The sequence below is a fragment of the Cavia porcellus genome, unplaced genomic scaffold (assembly GCF_034190915.1).
Source record: "Cavia porcellus strain 051 isolate PalLab524CR breed Dunkin Hartley unplaced genomic scaffold, mCavPor4.1 scaffold_6, whole genome shotgun sequence".
Lineage (NCBI taxonomy): Eukaryota > Metazoa > Chordata > Mammalia > Rodentia > Caviidae > Cavia > Cavia porcellus.
In genome coordinates this window covers 69,164,113-69,183,310 of record NW_026947489.1, presented here as the reverse complement: position 1 = coordinate 69,183,310, position 19,198 = coordinate 69,164,113, and the positions used below count along the sequence as shown (strand labels likewise).

The 19,198-nt window shown below is 40.7% G+C and overlaps 1 protein-coding gene and 1 long non-coding RNA gene across 2 annotated transcripts in view; both read right to left on the bottom strand.

The window, feature by feature from the left end:
• Positions 1-19,198, bottom strand: part of Asic2 (acid sensing ion channel subunit 2) — a 1,050,952-nt gene that overhangs the window by 906,897 nt on the left and 124,857 nt on the right. The gene's annotated exons all lie outside the window — the stretch shown is intronic.
• LOC134476483 (uncharacterized) lies at positions 40-13,698 on the bottom strand. The gene is made up of 2 exons (XR_010048180.1): positions 7,400-13,698; positions 40-1,754 (listed from the first exon to the last, which is right to left on the bottom strand). It is a non-coding gene; the product is annotated as an uncharacterized LOC134476483 (long non-coding RNA).

The window sequence follows — 19,198 nt, the reverse complement described above, 5'->3', positions numbered from 1 at the left end:
GAGCTCTCACCCCACTGCGAATGCTTTGGTCTGGGGATGTATTAGTTACGGTTTTACTAGACAGAACAGCTATAACATGAGATACACAGAAACAACAAGATTGGCTTATGATGGTCAGCCACAGAGTCCAATGAGGAAGCATGGAGAGGGTGTCTATGCCTTGGAGGCCGAAGGATTCAATCCAAGGTCTGGAGTTCACCCTAGTCCACACCAGCAGGCTGATGGGTCTGTGAGAGAAGGCTGAAGGCTCTACGATGAAAGGCTGAAGAATCTATGCTGGAAAGCTGAAGAGTCAACACTGGAAGCCAGGAGACGATGTCCAAACAAAAAGTGAAGACTGGAGCTTCTCCCAAGAATGGAATGCATTTGTCCTCCTTCCCTTTTATACCTCCAAGTGATGAGCCACCCTAGGGTGGGTCTTCTTTAACATCCTTGGGTATAGAATTGCTAAATCCATTTAGTTAAGCTTTCGATACTGAATTTTGTCTTAGTTATGTTTTACTGGTCGCTGAGACAAAATACCTGAAGCCCAAAGTTGGGAAAGGAAAGGTTTATTTCTTAAGTTTTTGGAGATTTTAGTCTCTACGTAGTTGGCTCGAAGGCGGTCGCATGGCTGGGCCGCAGTTCATGGCGGCTGCAAACAGCAAGGAGGAAACAGGTAAAAGAGAGCGAGACACACCTTTTTTTTCCCTGCCATTACGTTACATCTTGGCTCCACACCTAGGCCATTGTAGCACTCACACCCCCAATCCAAGGGCTAGACAATGAACCAATCACAAATGCACAATGCAAATGATGAGGCCTGGGGGCCACCAACATAAACCACGACAGGGGACTCATGGCTGAAAGGCAATTTAGTTAGGAGGCCATTTGGGAAAAAGCATCTCAACTTGTCTGAAAGACACCTGCAGCCCCAGCCTAACCCTAGGTTCCTGCAGGTCACCTGTTGCCCCTCTGTATTCCTCACTGGAATGCCACAGACATGCTCTTCCTTCAGCAGTCATGTGCCTTTTATTTTCTTTTTTAAAGAACCAGCACAAGTGCCACCTCTTCTTTGCAGCTCTCTGTGATAACTGGAGCTACCATCAAAACATAGTGTGAAAATCAAACAGACTCTGAGTTCAAGCTCTACTCCATTTAACCGCTCTGCCATTTAGCTGCTCTGAAGTGCACATTCTTCGTGAACAAAATGAGATGGATAACACTTAGATAAATTGGTACCATGTACTGGAAATGGGAGAGAACTAGACCACAATACATCAGCCTCACCATGTCTCTTCTACCCTTCCCTGGCCGTTCATTTTCCTCACATTTCTTCTGACCCTCATTTTCCTTCTCTGAAAATGGAGTCTAACTATGTCCTGTGAATGGTCTTTTTAGTTTGAAGGGACTCACTGTGTCTCCCTCTCATTTGGCATTTATCTGCCTTCCACAGTGATTGATCTTTTTCTATATAAGATCTGTCACCCAATTCAAGTAGGGCACTCCAGAGAGTAGTGAATATGCCTTATTTGTCTGCTAACAGTAAAGCCCAGCACAGTAGCCTACACGCAGGACATTCATCACATTAAGTTCCCATCACCTTAGCTCTGCCCTGCTTTGCAAATGCTTCATCAAATCAAGGGGCTGGATCCTAATACAAGGCTGGCTGGTGCTCCAGCACCAGCTCTCTGAGCCCCAGAAGACCAAAAGCTGCCATAGCCATGGATAAGTCACTCAACATGTGTCAGCCACCAGCAAGGATCTGTGGGAAACTGCAAAATTATAAGAAGAACCAGTTAGTGGTTTGTCCTGGAATTTGGAGAATGTTCTCTCATTTGTCACCCACCTGGAATGATGCCTAGTGCCACTGAAAACGCTGTGTGGGGTTATCTGGAAGTGGCCAAAGTACAGCAAGAGAAGTTAAACCATGCTGTGCGGCCGGAGGACTTTCCTGACCATGCTGTTTAATTCCTCCTTGGGTCTCTACATTATGAGGTACACTCAGCAATATCTACTCAGTAATTGCTTTTTTTCCTAAGTATGCCACAGCGAATGTGTATTTTATTTCTCTTTAAATGAGAATTTGCTAGCAGGCCTGTATTTTTTCTCACCTAATAACAAGTGACAGCAAAGTGTGAAATTAGCTATAACAAGCATCGGAGACTAAATTTTGCAAACTCCCAAACAAGTTGAGAAATCAGAAACGTAGGTCCTCAGTACCAAATACCGTGCTGTGATCTTCCTGACCAACGAGGTACTCTCATGACTCTAGACACCCTCAGAATTCAGAATTAGGAAGCATGATAGTTCTATGACTACTAGAAAGCTTTATTGTTGCTGACACTAGCTCATTTGATCCAAGAATCCCAAAGGATTGTGGTAATGCAGATGAAATGGGCTTCTTGAGATGAGATTTCAAGCATTGCTCCCTTGAGGACTTCATGTATACAAGTGATTTCAACTTTTCATATAAGGAATCCTTCTAGCATGGGGGAAATAAATGAGCTCCTAAACTGCATTAGACTATCTCACACTTTTCATATCTACCCTGTCTGGTAGCTATGTGGCCCAGTTTAGGACGGTATGTACCGATGGCCATGCCACTAAATCCTGTACCAACCCAAGCTGTGCCATTGCCGTGCACAGCCATGCTAATGGCTCCCTCAGTACTGAGCAGTGTGGCTGGGACTCAACTAATCTCTTTGAGCTTAACGTCCTCATTTATACTTTGGAGACTATAATACATTAGTCATGGGACACTGGAAGGACAAAATTGGGAATATATAGGAATTAGGCCATTTTTGTTTCCTCCATAGAGTCCAGTCCTGGTGTTCTACCTTAAAAGGCTTGAGACCCAGAGCCTGGCAGAGGGAATGTCTCCCCTGTTCATGCCTGCCCAGGTCTCCTATCTCATCTCCTCCTCACTCCCAGGCTCTGTTGGGTTCCTGCTCAAAGGAGCAAACACTCTCTTCTCTTGTCTGTTGTCTTCAGCTACCTTTTTCCTCTCTTCTCTCTCATACTTTTTCTGACTTCAAAAATCTTACTCTTTTCCAGCTTTACTGCGGAATAATTTACAGCAAAAAGCTATACACATTTACAGCACAGACTGTGATGGTTTTCATATATGAACACGTTGTGAAATGATGACCGCAATGAAGCCAATTAACGTCTATCCCCTCATAATTGCCTTTTAAAAAATTATTGTGGTGGGAATGTTTAAGACCTACTCTTGGTAGATTTCAAATGTAAGACACAGTATCATTAAGTATAGCTACTGTGCTGCACCTTCGATCACCGAAATTTACTCATTTTACATGGAAACTCTGAGCCCTGTGGCTACCAGGTTCCCATTTCCCCTACAGCCACCCCAGGCAGTAATCATTCAATTCTGTACTGGTACTAGTTCACACTTTTTTTAGCATCTACATACAAATGAGATCGTGATATTTAGTGACACTATTTTCATATACCCGTTGGTTACCTGCGGGACTTCTTTTGAGAAATATCTCTACAGGTCTTTGCCTTTTTTCTATAAGATTATTTATTTCCTTGTTACTGAGTTGTTTGAATTCAGACCTCAATCCTTTACCAGAAGTATGGTTTGCAAATATTTTCTCCCATTTTATAGGTTGTCTCTCCACTCTGATGATGGTTTTCTTTGCTGTGCAGAAACATTTTAGTTTAGTGCAACCCAATTTATTTTTGATTTGTTGCCTGTGCTTTCAAAGGTCAGATTAAAAAAAAAATCATTGGCTATATCAACGTGAAATTTTTACCCTAAGTTTTCTTCTAGAAAATTTATGGTTTTTGACCTCCTATTTAGGTCTTTGATCTACTTTAATTTTTTAAAGGATGTGAAATAAAAGTCCAGTTTTCCTAACACTGTGAAAAGACATGGTCATTGTGTGTTCCTGGCACCTTGGTCAGAAATCAATTCACCTAACATTCAAGGGGTTATTTCTGAACTAGTTCTGTTCGATTGGTATTTATGTCTGTCTTTATGTTAATATTGTGGTATTTTTGTTACTATTGCTTTGTAGTTTATTTTGAAATCACAAACTCTGAGCTTCAGGTTTTATAATTCTGGTTCAAGATTGATTTGGCTTTTCAGGACCATTTATGAGTCCATATGAATTTTAGGATTTTTCTTACTTCTGTGAAAAATAGAGTTTTGACAAAGATTGCATTAAATCTGTGGGTCATTTTAGGTAGTATGAGCATGTTAATGATACTAATTCTTCCAATCATGAATTATCTCTCTTTTATTTATATTTTCTTCAATTTTTATCAGTTTTATATTTCCCAGTGTATAGCTCTCTTGCCTTCCTGATTAATTTTATTTCTCAGTATTTTTTTACTATTATAAATGAGCTTGCTTTCTTAATTTCTTTTTCCAATACTTTATTATCATATGCAATTGATTTTCTTAAATGTTGATTTTGTATCTTGCAATTTTCTCAATTTGTTTATTAATTTTAACAACTTTTGTAGTTGCATCTTTACAGTTGTGACTACAGTTTTATACGTAAAATCATGTCATCAGACAACAGAAGTTTTATTTCTTCCCTTCTGACTTGCATGTATTTTCTTTATTTCTCTTGTCTAATTGCTCTGGCTCGAACTTCCGGTACCATGTCTCATAGAAGCAGCAAGAGTGAGTATTCTTGTCTCATTCCTGATCTTAGAGAGGAAAAAAAAAACCTTTTCAACTTTTTCACCACTGACTATAGTGGACTAATCACAGGTGACCTTTATTTTGTTAAGTTATAGTCCTTCTGCATGTAATTTGTTTAGTTTTTATCATGAAAAGGAATTTGAATTTTGTCAAATACTTCTACATTTACTGAGAAGATCACATAATTTTTATCTTTATTTCTGTTAATCTTCTTCCTAATTGGTCTGTTAAGAATTTTTCTTAATGAGGGAACTCATGGTCTGGGTAGTTAGTGTGTTTCTAGGAAGTCATCCACTTCTACATTATCTGATTCATCAACACAATAGTTATGATCCTTTGTGTTTCAGTAGAATCAGTTGTAAGAGTTCCTGTTTGTTAGTCAAGTTTTCATTTTTTTCTTAGTAGCTAAAGATTCATCAATTTTATAATTAAAAAATCCAAAGATCATGCTTATCTTTTTTTACTGCATTTCTAGTTCATTTCATTAATGTCTAATCTGATTTTTATTGTTTTATTTTGCTATTTTTGGTTCTGTTCTTTTTCTAATTCCTTGAGGTGCAAAGTTGGATTATAGGAGATATTTTTTTCTTCATGTAGACATTTATCACTGCAAACTCTACTACTAGAACTGCTTTTTTCTTCATCTCATACATTTTACTCTGTGGTATTTCCATTGTTTTAAAGATTTTTAAAAATTTCTCTTTTGATTTCTTGTTTGACCTATTGGTTATTCAGGACATGTTACTTCATTTCCACATTTGTGAAATTTCCAATTTCTTCCTATTATTGATTGCCACTTTCACATCATTGTGTGTAGAAAAGGTGCTTGGTATGATTTCAAGCTTAAGTTGAAGATACTTTGCAGCCTAAGTTGACCTGTCCTAAAAAATGTTCCATGTGAACTTGAGAAGAAATGTATTCTGCTGCTATTGGGTGAAATGCTCTGTATATGTCTGTCAGGTTCATTTGGTCTACAGTGCTGTTCAAGTCCACTGTGTAATTATTGATTTTCTGTCTGAATGATCTGTTCATTGTTTAAAGCGAGATATCGAATCCTTTACTACTATTGGGTTACTGTCTACATTATTTCGCCTTTCAGTTCTGGCAATGTACACTTTATTTAGGTGCTCTACTGTGTACTGTGTACAAATATATTATGATTATTATAACCTTGACTAATCAAGTCCTTTATCATTATATAATGACCTTCTTTGTATCTCATTAAAGTTTTTGTATTAAAGTCTATTTTTTTCTGATATAAATTTAGTTACCACTATTCTCCTTGGTTACCAATGGTATAGAATACTTTTTGTCACCCTTTCACATTCAGTATATATGTGTCTTGAAAGCTAGAAGGAGTCTCTCATAGGCAGCATGTAGTTTGTTTCTGTTTTTGTTTTTAATTCATCCAATCATTCGATTTCTTTCTATTGGAGCATTTACACCTACAGTAAGTAGCAACAGATTAAGTACTTACTATTGATATTTTGAGAAGGGTTTTGTTTTGTAGTTCTTTTGTTCTTTTCATCCTGTTTCATCCTGTTTCATCTGTGATCGAATGGTGTTTTGTAGCATATGCTATGATTCCCTTTTCTTTGTCTTAATTGTACTCACTACTAGTTTTTATGAACCTTATGAAAAACGTGTTTTAAACTGATAATGACTTAACTTTCACCATGCACAAAAATTCTGTAGTTTAACTTCTCTTCCATATTTATTAACATCAGAAGTTACATATTTTATGTATTGTGTGTCTATTAACAAATTATTATAGCTATAACTATTTTGTAATTTAATTTCTAAAGTAATTTAAATTAAGCTAAAGTAATTTAATTTCAGTTATCAGATGTTTCTGAAATGGACTATATTCTTATCCATACAGTGAATTTTGAACTTTCATATTCTCATGTTGTTACTTAGCATCCTTTTGTTTCTAGTGGAAGAACTTCCTTTAGCATATCTTGTAAAGCAGATTTAGTGGTGATAAACTCCCACAGAATCTACTTGTCTGAGAACTCTGTATCATTTCTGAAGGATAGTTTTGTTGGGTATAGTATTTGTGGCTGGAAATTGACTTGTTCTTTCTCTTTTTGCTTGCTTTCTTTTTTTCTTTCTTTCTTCTTTTTTTCTTTCCTTGCAGAACTTTCAATACATCATCATGAACCCTTTGACCTATAAGAGTTCTAGAAAAGAAGAGTTCCCAAGTTCTTTTTCTTTTGATATTTCCAAAATTCCTTTTGTCTCTGACTTTTGTGAATTTGATTCTAATATATCTCAGTGGAAACTACTTTATATTTAATCTATTTCAGGGTACTTTGAGTTTCATGTATCTGGATGCTCATTACTCTCTTGGGATTACGGAAGAGTGGTGTCACTGCCTGTTAAAATAACTGTTTTTTCCCTTTCTCTTTCTGTACTGATCTAAAACTCACATAATAATGCAAATTTTTATTGTTTTGGCTGATAGTATGCCATAAGTTTACATGCTTCCTTAATTCTGTTTTAGTTTTGTTCATTTGGGTAATTTCAAATGATCTGCTTGAGCTCACCGATATTGCTTAATTAAGTCTGCTATCAAGGTTATTTACGAAAATTTTCAGTTTAGTCACTATTTTCTTCAGATCCAGAATTTGAGTTAGGTGCTCCTTTAGAATTTTTACTTCTTTGGTGAACTCTAACCTTGCTAGTGTATTGGTTTCTTGATTTCATTTAGTTTTCCTTATGTGTTCTCTTATAGCTTACCAAGATTAAGATGCTTGTTTGTAGATCTTTATTTCTTTTTGGTAGGTTATTTGTGCCTTCTTTTAATCCGTTGGTAGCATCATGTTTTTCTGAATATTTTGGATCGTATGTTGGCACCTGTATTTAAAGGAGTGAACACCTCTTTCAGTCTTTTTAAATTGGTATATGTTTATAATATATAATAATTACAATCTTTTTGTGCTCTCCTAGTATTTATACATGGCTTTCAAAAAGTTAATTACTTTACCATTTATCTTTTCCAAAGATCCTATGTGTAATGTCTGGTGGGATTAGCTTGTGCTGTGGATAGTCCTCATATACAAAGACCAGTGTGAGTAGGCCTAGTGAAGGGGTCTTTGGAGGAAGGTCACAAAAAGGAATATGGAAGTTTTCCTGGTGCTAGAATACAGTAGTGTAGACATTGCAACTGGATCAGTGGCGAATGGCCTCAAATCTGGTCTAAAGTTGCATGCCTCACACTGCAGCAGCTTGGATCCTGAGTCCTGGAGGGAGAGACATTTTAAAGCCAGGGACCATGGGTTCAAGACTGACACTAGAATAGACTTGGAGCCAAGTTTTACGGAGTTTGTCCTGGAACCTGAGTTCACTGGTTGTTGCTGGTGCTGGGGTCTATGGCAAAGTCACTGCATTGTCTTTTCCCATGTGACAGTATCTCTCCATGAGGTGCTGCTGGGGTTTGGGGGAAGGGTAGTGTAAGTAAAGTGAAACTGTCCCTTCTACCTTCATCAATGAATTTTTTTCGTGTTTTTGTGCTCTACCCAGATTCTGCCATCTGTGCTTGGATTTCTTAATTCTTATGAAGGTATTTTTGTGTATTAATAGCTGTTCAAATCAATGTCTCTGCAAAGGCATGAAGGCTCAAAAGTCATTTCACCATCTTCCTAACATCAGTCATGTGTGTGTGTGTGTGTGTGTGTGTGTGTGTGTGTGTGTATGTGTGTTTTATGGACTTCATTTTCAGTTCTTAAAACAACTTGTAGCACCATCACAATTTCCTCCTTTTAGTCCCACTCACATCCTGTAAGATTCAGGACTTTCTCTGAAAAGTATATCATGCCTTCCAGGGAATCTTCTTAAAATCATTCAAAATTTTGACGCTCTATTCTTCTCCACTATTATTTATAACTTCAAATGTACTCTTTTATACATTATTGTGTGGTAGGGTCCTACAAACTTTATTTCTACATTTCCAGATGGAGCTTTATTGGATTTTTCCTATACTACAAGGTGGGATGAGGAAGAAGAAAACGCTATCCTCTATTTTTTTCCTATAAACAACCTGTCTGCTTATTCTTCCTGTCAGCATCCCCCAAGTCTTTCTGATGCATTCCAGTAGTAGCAGTCCAGTTCCTGCAAAATCAATCAAATCCACATTTCAGATTTCCCCTCAGTTTCAGAACACACTTCAATATATTCCTTTAGAAATACCAGCACTGCCTAGTGGTGATCCCTTCTGAGAATTTGCAGCCCCACTGGTTCCCTCCTCTACACTCAGATGCCCACCAGAGAAAGGATTTCTTCCCTGGGGTAAAGTTTGAACTTTGCAAGGAAACTAATCGAGACTTTTGCATTTTAATAATTCCCACATCTTCCTTTTATCCCTCCAATACCAGGAATAGGGGCTCCTTTCGGCAGTGGCTCTATCTGTGACAATTTGTTGTTTCCCTTTTGGTCTTTTAAGTTATCTAACAACTCATTATTCCTAGCTGTTATTCTTTTGATTGAATTCTCTTTGTGGAAAATTTTGATATTATTTCTCCGCTGGCTAGACACCGACTGGTATGACAAGGCCACGTACAACCTATGACTTACATCCTTCAAAGGGCACATCAAACACTCACAGTGCTGTTATGTATCATTAATCATACTAGGGTCTTTTTTCTTTCTACCCTTAGGGTCTAACACAGTGTCTGACTCAATGTTCACTGGTGAATTCGTAAATAGTTAATAAAACAAGCGAAGAGATGACGGGTACCTATGGAGCCACCACAGTGCAGAACACAATGGTTGAGACTTCTGTCCAGTCTCCCTCTGTGATGACTGTGGAACGAGTTTATCCAGAAATGCTCCAGCATAAAAGAGTGGCTCACAGTTGAGAAACTATGAAATCATATGAGAACCCTAGTCCAAGAGTAAGCCCTGTAGTTTTAAGATCAAATCTTAGCTCTGCAGCTTAATTGCTCTGAGACTTTGTGCAAGTGACTTAACCTCTTCAGTTTTCTCGTTCATAAGACACAGATGATAAGATTGTTATGAAGAATAAATGAAAAACGTATGCAAATGAGTCTGTCATAATAGAAGGCACAGGATAGGAGCTAAATATTTATGAATCATCTCACTTCGTCTTGCACCTTCTTGACCTTGGGCATTAGCTGAGAATCAGAGATATTTCATTTTTCAAAATACTCAGGAAGAACAGACTGATCAGTGTTTATCACCATCATCAAGGCAATTTTATTGCCATCATCATGATTCAAAGATAACTCTAATAAGACTTGATGCTTAGCATGTTTTCTTTTATATGTGTCTCAAATCAATATACTTCTTATCATTTTTGCAGTGTCTATATCTGTGATAACTATTTTTTTTGTCTTTTTGAAGCAAGGTCTCACTATGCAGTTAAAGCTGTACTGGAAATAATTTTGTAACCCAGATTGGCCTCGAACTCATGGCTACCCACCTTCCTCAGCCTCCTGAATTCTGGGATTACAGGTGTGTACCACCATGCACAGCTTTATCTGTGTTAACTTGCTACTATCATTTATAGGTAAAGAAACTTTACAAATTTAAACTGTTGCACAAGATTCAAGAGTTGGTCATCTTCTGACCAGGGAACAAGAATCAGATCTATCTTATATCTGCCCATTAAGCATTTGTTGGCTGTAAACTGGTGTTCAGTTTATCAGAATGGTGACCTGGCTGGCAGCCCTTGTAGGCAATAAAATGTCCATGTCTGTGTGTGATGCTGATATCTGATGTGTTCAGTTCCCTCCCAGGGATGAGGTATGAGTGAACACAGTCCTCTTTCACCTCTCCCACAACCCACTGCCCATCTTTGTCTAAGATGTGCCTTTCTGTGCAAGGCTTCTCCATTCATTTACCTAGCCTCTGCGCAGATTCAGATGCTCATCATCCATTCCTCCTTTCCCCTCTAAGGCTCCTAAAAACTCTTCTGTCTCCAGTCCAGGCTGTTCCAACCCTTCTCAGCCCAATGCTGGGTAGCACTGCAACACCTTCTCTGTTAGCTACAGCTCATTGGCTTCTTGATGTGTTTTTATTATCTTCAAGTTTTCTACAGTGATAAGCATTATTTTTATAATTAAAAAGTTTTTAAAAGCTATACCCCAATCTTATAATTCATCTACTTAATATCCTTCCCTTTCCCCTGTTATCTTCAGGAAAATGTTAAATACCTGGATATTAAATATCAGGCACTTCTGGCTCATCTCCTCAAGTTCCCCTCAAGAGATCCTATGTCTGTAACACCTAAAAACACTTAACGTTGAACAAATGACTCATCCACGCTTATTCATTACACCTTAACCACCATTCATACTGATTCACCTTCACTTGGTGCTCTCTCAGGTAGATCCCTAATTAGTTTTGAGATAATAACTCAAAAATCACTTCTCCACCCTTGGAAGCCTCACTGACCCCTCAGGATGGTCTATACCTATGCAGATAGCAAGTGGAAAGATTACGCACCAGTGTGATGGTCTCTTTGTGCCTCTTCCTAATTAGATGAGATCTTTGAAAGCAAATACTTCCACTTTAGTAATATTACACTGTCCTTTGAACACACTCTCTTCCCATACGAGCTTCTGTCATGTGCTGTGTTAACTGTAAGTGTCTAACTAGTCATGGATTCTGCCCTCCTGGAGTTTACAATCAAGTGGGAAAGATAGGCCCGAAATGAACAAGTTGGCAACTAAATAAAACATTTTAATTATGAAATGTGTCATGAAGGAGGCAACTGGTGCTATGATAAAAAATAATTGGTGGAGAGGGATTACTTAGGATTCTCTTGAAATACCTCTCTGAGGAGATGACATTTCAGCAGAAGTCTTAAGGATTTAAAGAAGCTGTCAGTTGAAGAGCCAGGAAGAGTATTCTGGGGGAAGAATTGGCTTGTGCAAAGGATCCCAGAGTGGACAGAGCCTGGAGTGCATTCTGCAGAGGCCAGGACAGCTGCAACAGAGCAGAGCTGGGGAAAAGGCAGAAGCCAGAGTGAGTGCCCTTCCAACAGTGATGGGATGGTGTCTGCCTCGTTTATACTGGGAGGTGACATAACTCAACTTAAGTTTTAAATGATTACACTGACCTTCAGGGTACTCATCTAAAAGTGAGTCTATCACGTCCTTTTCAGGTTTTTCTCAGGTAAGAGCTGCTCTTAGGAAGATGACCTCTAAACCAGGATGAGCAAGACAAAAAAAAAGATGGCCCTGTGAAGACCAGAGCAAGCTTACAGTACTTGGCATACAATAGAAACTAAGCAGATGAAAAAAAATTTTTTTTGGTTAGGCTGTTTTTTATCGCTTTTGTTTGTTTTGCAATCAAATGTCCAACAGCTTGAGATTTGGTCCCAGTTTCCTCTCTCAAGTGGGTTCTCTTCTGATTGCAGGCAGCTAAAAACTGACCATTCATTCAGTGGTGATTTTCTTTATAGAGAGAAACAGGCTGCCTATAAGAGTGGGCTGCCAGCCAGGTCCCCTTCTGCCCTCATTTGATCCTGCTGTACTGAAAGGAGGTGACATAGAGGACCACAGTGCAAAGGTCTCTTTGAAATAATCAAAGCAAAGAGTATCGTTTTATGGCAGGTAACTGAAACTCAGAAATGGGAAGAAGTAGTCTGGATGGTAAGAGAAGTCAGTACCAAATTTGGCTTTTAGACTGAAGTCTCCTAACCTAAGTCTGGAGTTCATTCCCTACGCTCACCTGTCTAAAAGTGTAACTTGGATATCGAAGGATGAGTTCCCTTCAGAGAGTGTCTGACCTCACCTTCTGCCAAACTCAAGGTTCAGCATCTCACTGTTGCTAAACTATTTTCCCTAGGGAGGTGACTGTGCCTGTGAATGTAAGGAAATACATTCTTCTTGACTGCTGGCCTAGCAGAGCATGGCCTGCTCTGCAGAATCAGCAAGTAGCTGTGCTCTAGGCTACAAGTGCTGGGGTAAGCTGCACAAATTTGACCAGGTAGTGTTCAGAGAGTTGAAAGGTATCATCTGGTATCCAACTACCATCTTAGAAGAGAAGGGGAGTGAACACAGAGAGGGAAGTGACTTGTTAAATATCACTTGGAATTCAAGGCAGGGCTGGAATAAGAACCTATGTCTTCTCTCAGCCCATTAATTTTTCCAGTATCTGACACTGTATTCTGCCTCCTTCTGACAATGCATCTCTTCTCTATGCTTCTCCTTCCCTTTCCTTTCCAGATGACTTTTCAAAGCATCACCAAAAATGTTGTCTGATTCCAGGATCAGACATGGTTTGCAATTTTCCAGTGATAATTTCCAGCTGAGACACACCAGTTATGTCAATGCAAATGTATTTAGTGTGTCTCATATAGGAAGATCCATTCAACATAAACACACATCACTGTCTCCAGTCCCATCCACACTAAACGGAGAACTAATCAATTACTTATTTAGAAACTGAAAATTCGGAGGAACAAGATGATTAAAGACTGACTAAAGTCTATGGAACAAGGCAATGGCAGAGTGGGACAGGAATTCAGAATTCAGGACTTAGACCACAACCATCCCTTTTATTTCTTACCTTGGGGATCACTCACTGTGCATGCATGCTTGCATGCATGCATGCGTGCGTGCGTGTGTGTGTGTGTGTGTGTGTGTGTGTGTGTGTGTATTGTTTTTTGCTTGGTGCTCAGAATTAACAATCTTCCTCCTATTTTACAGATGCACACATTTATCATCCTCCAAATACGTTCCTCTCTGCTACGTGTCAGGCAATGTGCTGAACTGAGCTCCTGCTCTCACAGAACTGATATAGCATCAGCATGAAGAAATCAAGGACCACAACCCTGAAATGACCTGCATGTCCAATGGTCGGGCAAACGTTGTGTCTCGGCTCAGATTTGTATTCTCTCCATGGCACTCAGTTGTATCTTGTGAAGACTGAAGACTGAGCCTAAAACAAGATGATTCTTAGGAAAAGGACTGAACCTCTCCATCTTCTTTGCCTTTTGAATCTTAAGAAGAGTTCTAGGACAAGATGAGCCTCTCTGCTTGCAAATAACTGATACAGAGCAGCTCTTATGAATCATGCTGCAATTAGACAGAAAGAAAGGAAAAATCAGGAGAGAGAGAGAAAGAGGAGAGAGAGGAGAGAGAGAAAGAGAAAGAAACAGACAGACAAAGACAGAGACAGAGAGAGAGACAGACACACATACACACACACACACACACACAGAGAGAGAGAGAGAGAGAGAGAGAGAGAGAGAGAGAGAGAGAGACAGAGAGAGAGAGAGAGAGAGAGAGAGAGAGAGAGAGAGAGAGAGAGAGAGAGATTGAAGTGTTCCAGGGGTTAAGCCCAGGCCGCCTTGCCAGTGTCAGAGGAATGAACTTCAGGAATCACAACTACATAGAGGTTTGTTCCTGGAACACAGGGACAGCCTTCCCTCCTATACATGCACACCTGTCCTTGTGTTGATGGTCTTTTCTCCCGATTCCTCCAGGCTTTAAGGGTTCCAGAAGCCAGAGTGTTTCCTGGATAGAACAGTAGCAGTGCGTGGTCATGATCTCACTATTAACCCAGAGTCAAACCTCCAGCATCCTAGGTCTTCCTTACCCAAAGAAAAGAACCCAGTCCTCCAGAACCACCCCCCAAACAGGTATGAGTACCATAGCCGGAAAGAACAATTTACTCTTCTTCAAGTTTGGAGAGACTATCACACTGGATAGTGCAGAAGTGTGAAGGAAGGATATTTGATTTGAAGGGACATTCAGCTGTGACCTCCCTTTGGGGTGTAGTTTTAAACACTGACTTTTGATTTCCAAATGAGGTTGAACAAACAAATATTGTTATTTGGTATGCCTACAACATGAATTTATTGAATGCAAATATTTCATCCGGTCTACTATTTTGTAAATTTGTTTTATCACATTTCAGAATAAGGACTCTGAAAGTGGGAGTACCACGTAATTTCTGAAAATATTTCTGGGAAGCCAAAAGGACAGGGGGCATCATCCTGACTCCATATTCGGGGAAATTGAGATCGAAAGCCCTGGTCTCTGAATCCACTAAAAGCACACTTTTACTCCACATGGCTAGCATCACCAGAGAGATTCCTTGATACTCCTCTGCCCAGCAGAGGCACCACCAAATACACGTGGCAACTGAGTACTTGTGGTACCATTCTTGGTAAATTTGAATTGCGAAGTGCTGCGTATGCGCAGTACACATCAGGGGGGTCCCAAAGGGAGTTAAAAGAAAAAAAAAAAGAATAGAAAATTACCTTATTAGTATTTTTTATATTTATTACATTTTGAAAAGATTATGCTACTAAGTGGAATAAATAATTGAATGTAATTCTACCACTTCCTCTTAACTTTTCAAAAGTGGGCCTTTGAAAATTTAAAATTGCTCGGGGGGCCACATTCTGTTTCTTTTAGGCAATGCTGCAGGAGAGAAGCAGCACCATTTAGATCAAGCACATGCTGGTGTGCACCACAGCAGGGAGCATGCCTGCTGAAAGTTTAGAAGCAGTTTGGGGAGCTGAGCTCGGCCTTTTTTCTCTCCCCATAGAATGGCCTGAATTTTGGGGGCTGGAGTTGGTTAGGGCTTTTAGAATCGCCAGCCCTGTTTCCAAATCCATGAATATCCTGAAGGAGGGCAGGGCAGCAAAGGAAAGGGTACGCCAAGGGCTAACACTGTGGATGAAAATGTCACACTAAATGCAGACTTGTTCCCTATAAATCACCTTGATTTGTCACCAAATTAGATGGCAAAATGAGACAACCAGGCAGAAAGGAAACTGCAGCTGTGACTGCTGCAATGACCCACTCTGGCTGGCTGTGCAGACAGGACTTTTCACACTTGGGTTCTGAACACCAGTGTTTCAGGGATGCTCTAAGTGCCTGATTCTCATCTTGGGCTGGTGAGTGGATCAGTCCTTGTCTATCATGCAATGTGAACTTGGTTGTCTGATAATTTTTCTTATGCTGGGCATTTCTCAGGGCCCAGGGAAAACTGAGAATAAGTTCCAGGGGTTACTTTGATCCCTCTGAGACTGGATCTCCAGTTTCAGACTGGAGGCAATATTTAGATAACCCGAGTAGCTCTCAGAGAAACAAAAGCTGCTTTTGTGGTGTTAGCAAGCCACCAGACCTCCAGTAATCTACACTTTGAAGGGGACTGCCAATGGCCCTACCTGGGCACTCATAGTGTACCTAATTCAGCTGTAGAACAGGATCAGGCATGGAGCAGGTCTCTCTTTCTCTCTGGGGTTGATTGTCTCTTTTGAATAATTGGGGTAATATTAGCACCTCAGTTGTGTTCTTTGGATCTCTACAGCTCTAACAGGCACCAAGACTTCATTCTAATACACAGACACAGACTTATGCAAGCACATACAGAGACATCCATCAACATACACACAGACACACAGCAACAATGGTGCAATGGTGATGAAAATCTAAACAACTTGCCAAAGAAATACTGCAAGATTCTCTGATCTGCTACACCTGAGCCTCACACTGGGCCTTGAAGGAACACACACACACACACACACACACACACACACACTCAAGCAGAAACATGGGACCACTGACATACACTTCCATTTTCATACCCATAACCTCCGCATCCTTGTAGCCCTTATTTTCAGCCTAAACTTAATGCCTGATCACCCAGACTATGCTTCTGCCTTGGAGGCAGCCACCTCCACAGCAGGGCGTCCAGGAATGGGCACAATAGCCACTTCTCCTTCCCCCATCCACAGCCGGCATTTCCCACCTTCTCGTAATGACTTCTTTTCAATCTCATGTCCAACTTCCTGGCATGTCAGACAACCCTTGGCCCCTTTCCTCTTCCTCAGCAGACTCTCTGTGCTAACTTCCCTTCCCAGCAGCCAGACCTCTGTCTCCCTACCCCATGGGAACCTCTCCAGTAGTCACCAGGGACCTTGAATTCCCAAGTTAAATGCCATCTTTAGTGTCTTCACATGACCAGTTTTTTTCTGTCCCCTATAATCTCACAGCTGACTACTTCCCTGTTCCTGTGACACCTGTTTCCCAAGTGCACCTCATCAAGCTACAGCCACTGACCTTTCAAATGCTCTCTGTGCCAAGCTGGTGGCCATGGCCCTCTTGCTCAGTGGTACCTTACTTCTGCCATCCCTGGCTGATACCTGGCTGCTGGCCACTCTCATCCAAGTACCTCCAGAAGGCCAGACTGCTTCTCATCTTCCCTCTGCTCTGTCACCACCCTTCCTTTCCCCCTGTCCCTTGACATCAGCTGTCTGTGTCACAACCCTTACCAGCACCCAGCCAAGAGCACTGAAGTCTATCCAGGTTCCCTTTTAATCCGCTGCATCTGAGTGGTCACAAAAGCCTGAGCAATTCACCACCCAGACACTGAAGGTCCCACTGACCATCCTGACCCACATGCTGAGGGCTGTCTGATTCCCTGACTGTCAGTGCCATCCTCGTGTGAGCCTCAGTACCCACAGACACTCTTCTGAGGATCCAGCCTCAGTACCCTTGTAATCCAACTTCCCAGCCTTCTGTTCTGCTCATTCCCATGAACCCAACCCAAACCAGGAAGTCTTAACCTATTCCCCAATGTTCACATCTGAACACTTCCAGAAGGCGATTGGGCTCTACCTGGATACTTACAAGTATGTAAACAGTCAGCACTAGTGTTGTCCCCTCCTGGAAGATTTTCAGGTTAACCCCTCTGCCTTTAGGGAGGGTTAAAGTTCCTGCCCCAGCCTCCTTATGCCCAGTGGACATTCCCAATCAAGCCCTTGTGCTGTAGAGTACTATCTTATATTTACATTTCCCCTCTCCCACTATACTAATCTCCTTATGCTGAAATCTGATTTATTTCCAAAATCTTGGAGACCCACATAGTCCTAGAGAATAGAAAGTGTTAGGCAAATGTATACTGACCAAATGAATGGATGAACAATTGAGGCAATGAGGCCAAATCACTTAGCTCAGGGAAAGAGTTCAGGTCTCACTCAAGTATTACTCTTTCCCCCCATTTCTGGGAAGGTCAACCTCTAGTGCAGGTTCCGGGTGACATTTAGCCACAGTTTCCATGACAACTAGAAACACTATTTCTGAGATACTTCCCCCTACCCCCGCCTCACCACCAGGCTCTGGAGAGGCCTCCACAGGCAGTGAAAGGACAGCCACCGTGAGACAGCTGATCCTGTGGCCTGGGGCCAACCCCCTGGGAAAGCAGCCCTGATGGAACTGGAGAAAATTTAATCCGATATAATCAGATGTGCTCAAGAACTGCAGGCAAAAGGAGGAGGGAGAGATTGGGCCGATGGCAGTGAATCCTCAGGGGAAACCCCAGGAAAAGTTTGTCAGAGGGGACTGCACATCAACAGGGGGCAGAGGAGGTGCTCGGGTCATGCCTCAGGTTGAGTGCAGTGTCGGGATGGGGAGGGTGGCAGAGCGCTGGCTGGAAGGTCCAGGTAGAACAGACTGGGGCCAGAATGCTGCCCTCCCAGGCTCACCTACTGAAAGATTCTCTTCAAAGGCTCCTGCTTGGGACTGTATTTACAGTTCCCAGCAATCTCTTTGGCAAATCAGCACATCTTCAAATTATAGCTCAGTGTCAGGAAGACTCTGAGAAGAGAGACTGTGTCTTTTTCTCCTTTTGTTTTGTTTCATTTTGTTTTTGGTGGTGGTGGTACTAGCAACTGAATGCAAGATCTTTGCTCTGAACTGCACTCTCAGCCCTTTTTAATTTTGAGACAGGGTCTTGCTATACTACACAGGCTTGGCTTGGACTTGCCATTCTCCTGTCTCAGTCTCACAGAGTGGTGGCATTATAGGCATGCACTACACCTGGCCCTACAATCCAAGTGTCTAGCAACAGCGTCTGGCACATTGGAGATGTATAGAAAGGGGTTAAAAATGGATGCAAAACTGTGCTTAAACAACAGAGGGGCAGTTTCAGGGCTAGGAAGCCTAGAAGCGTTGGCACAGGGCTGTGCCGTGCTGATGATGGTGGATAGATTTCTTCACAACAAATAGGACACTGGGGCATTGGGAAGTAAGTTCCTTGTCAAGGCCACATCACTAAAATGGCAGGGCTGGGATTTTTATTTACTTTTTAAAGAAGGATAAAACCAATCAAAACAAGCCTTTTTAAGAGATACAGGACTGGGGCTGGGGATTTAGCTCAGCGACATAAACACCTGCCTTACAAGCAGGCAGTCGTGAGTTCGATCCCTGATACCGATAAAAAAATGAAAAAGACCAAAAAAAAAAAAAAAAAAGAGATACAGGACTTCAAATTATATTATAAAATTATAATATAACTCATTATAAAATTAGCAATCATTACCATTATGCCTTTTGATGTCTTCCATAGAGCTGCAGATAACTTTGGACATAGTAAAAATCAAACAGAACAGAATAGAATAGAAACAATAAAAACAAGCAATGAGTTCACTAAAGGATTTCAATACAAACCAATTATAAGTCTATAAATCTGTAAATAATACATCTTTCATTGAAACAGCGGTTCCTGCCATTGGATTTGACATAATCAAATAAAACAAAAGAGAATTAAATCCAT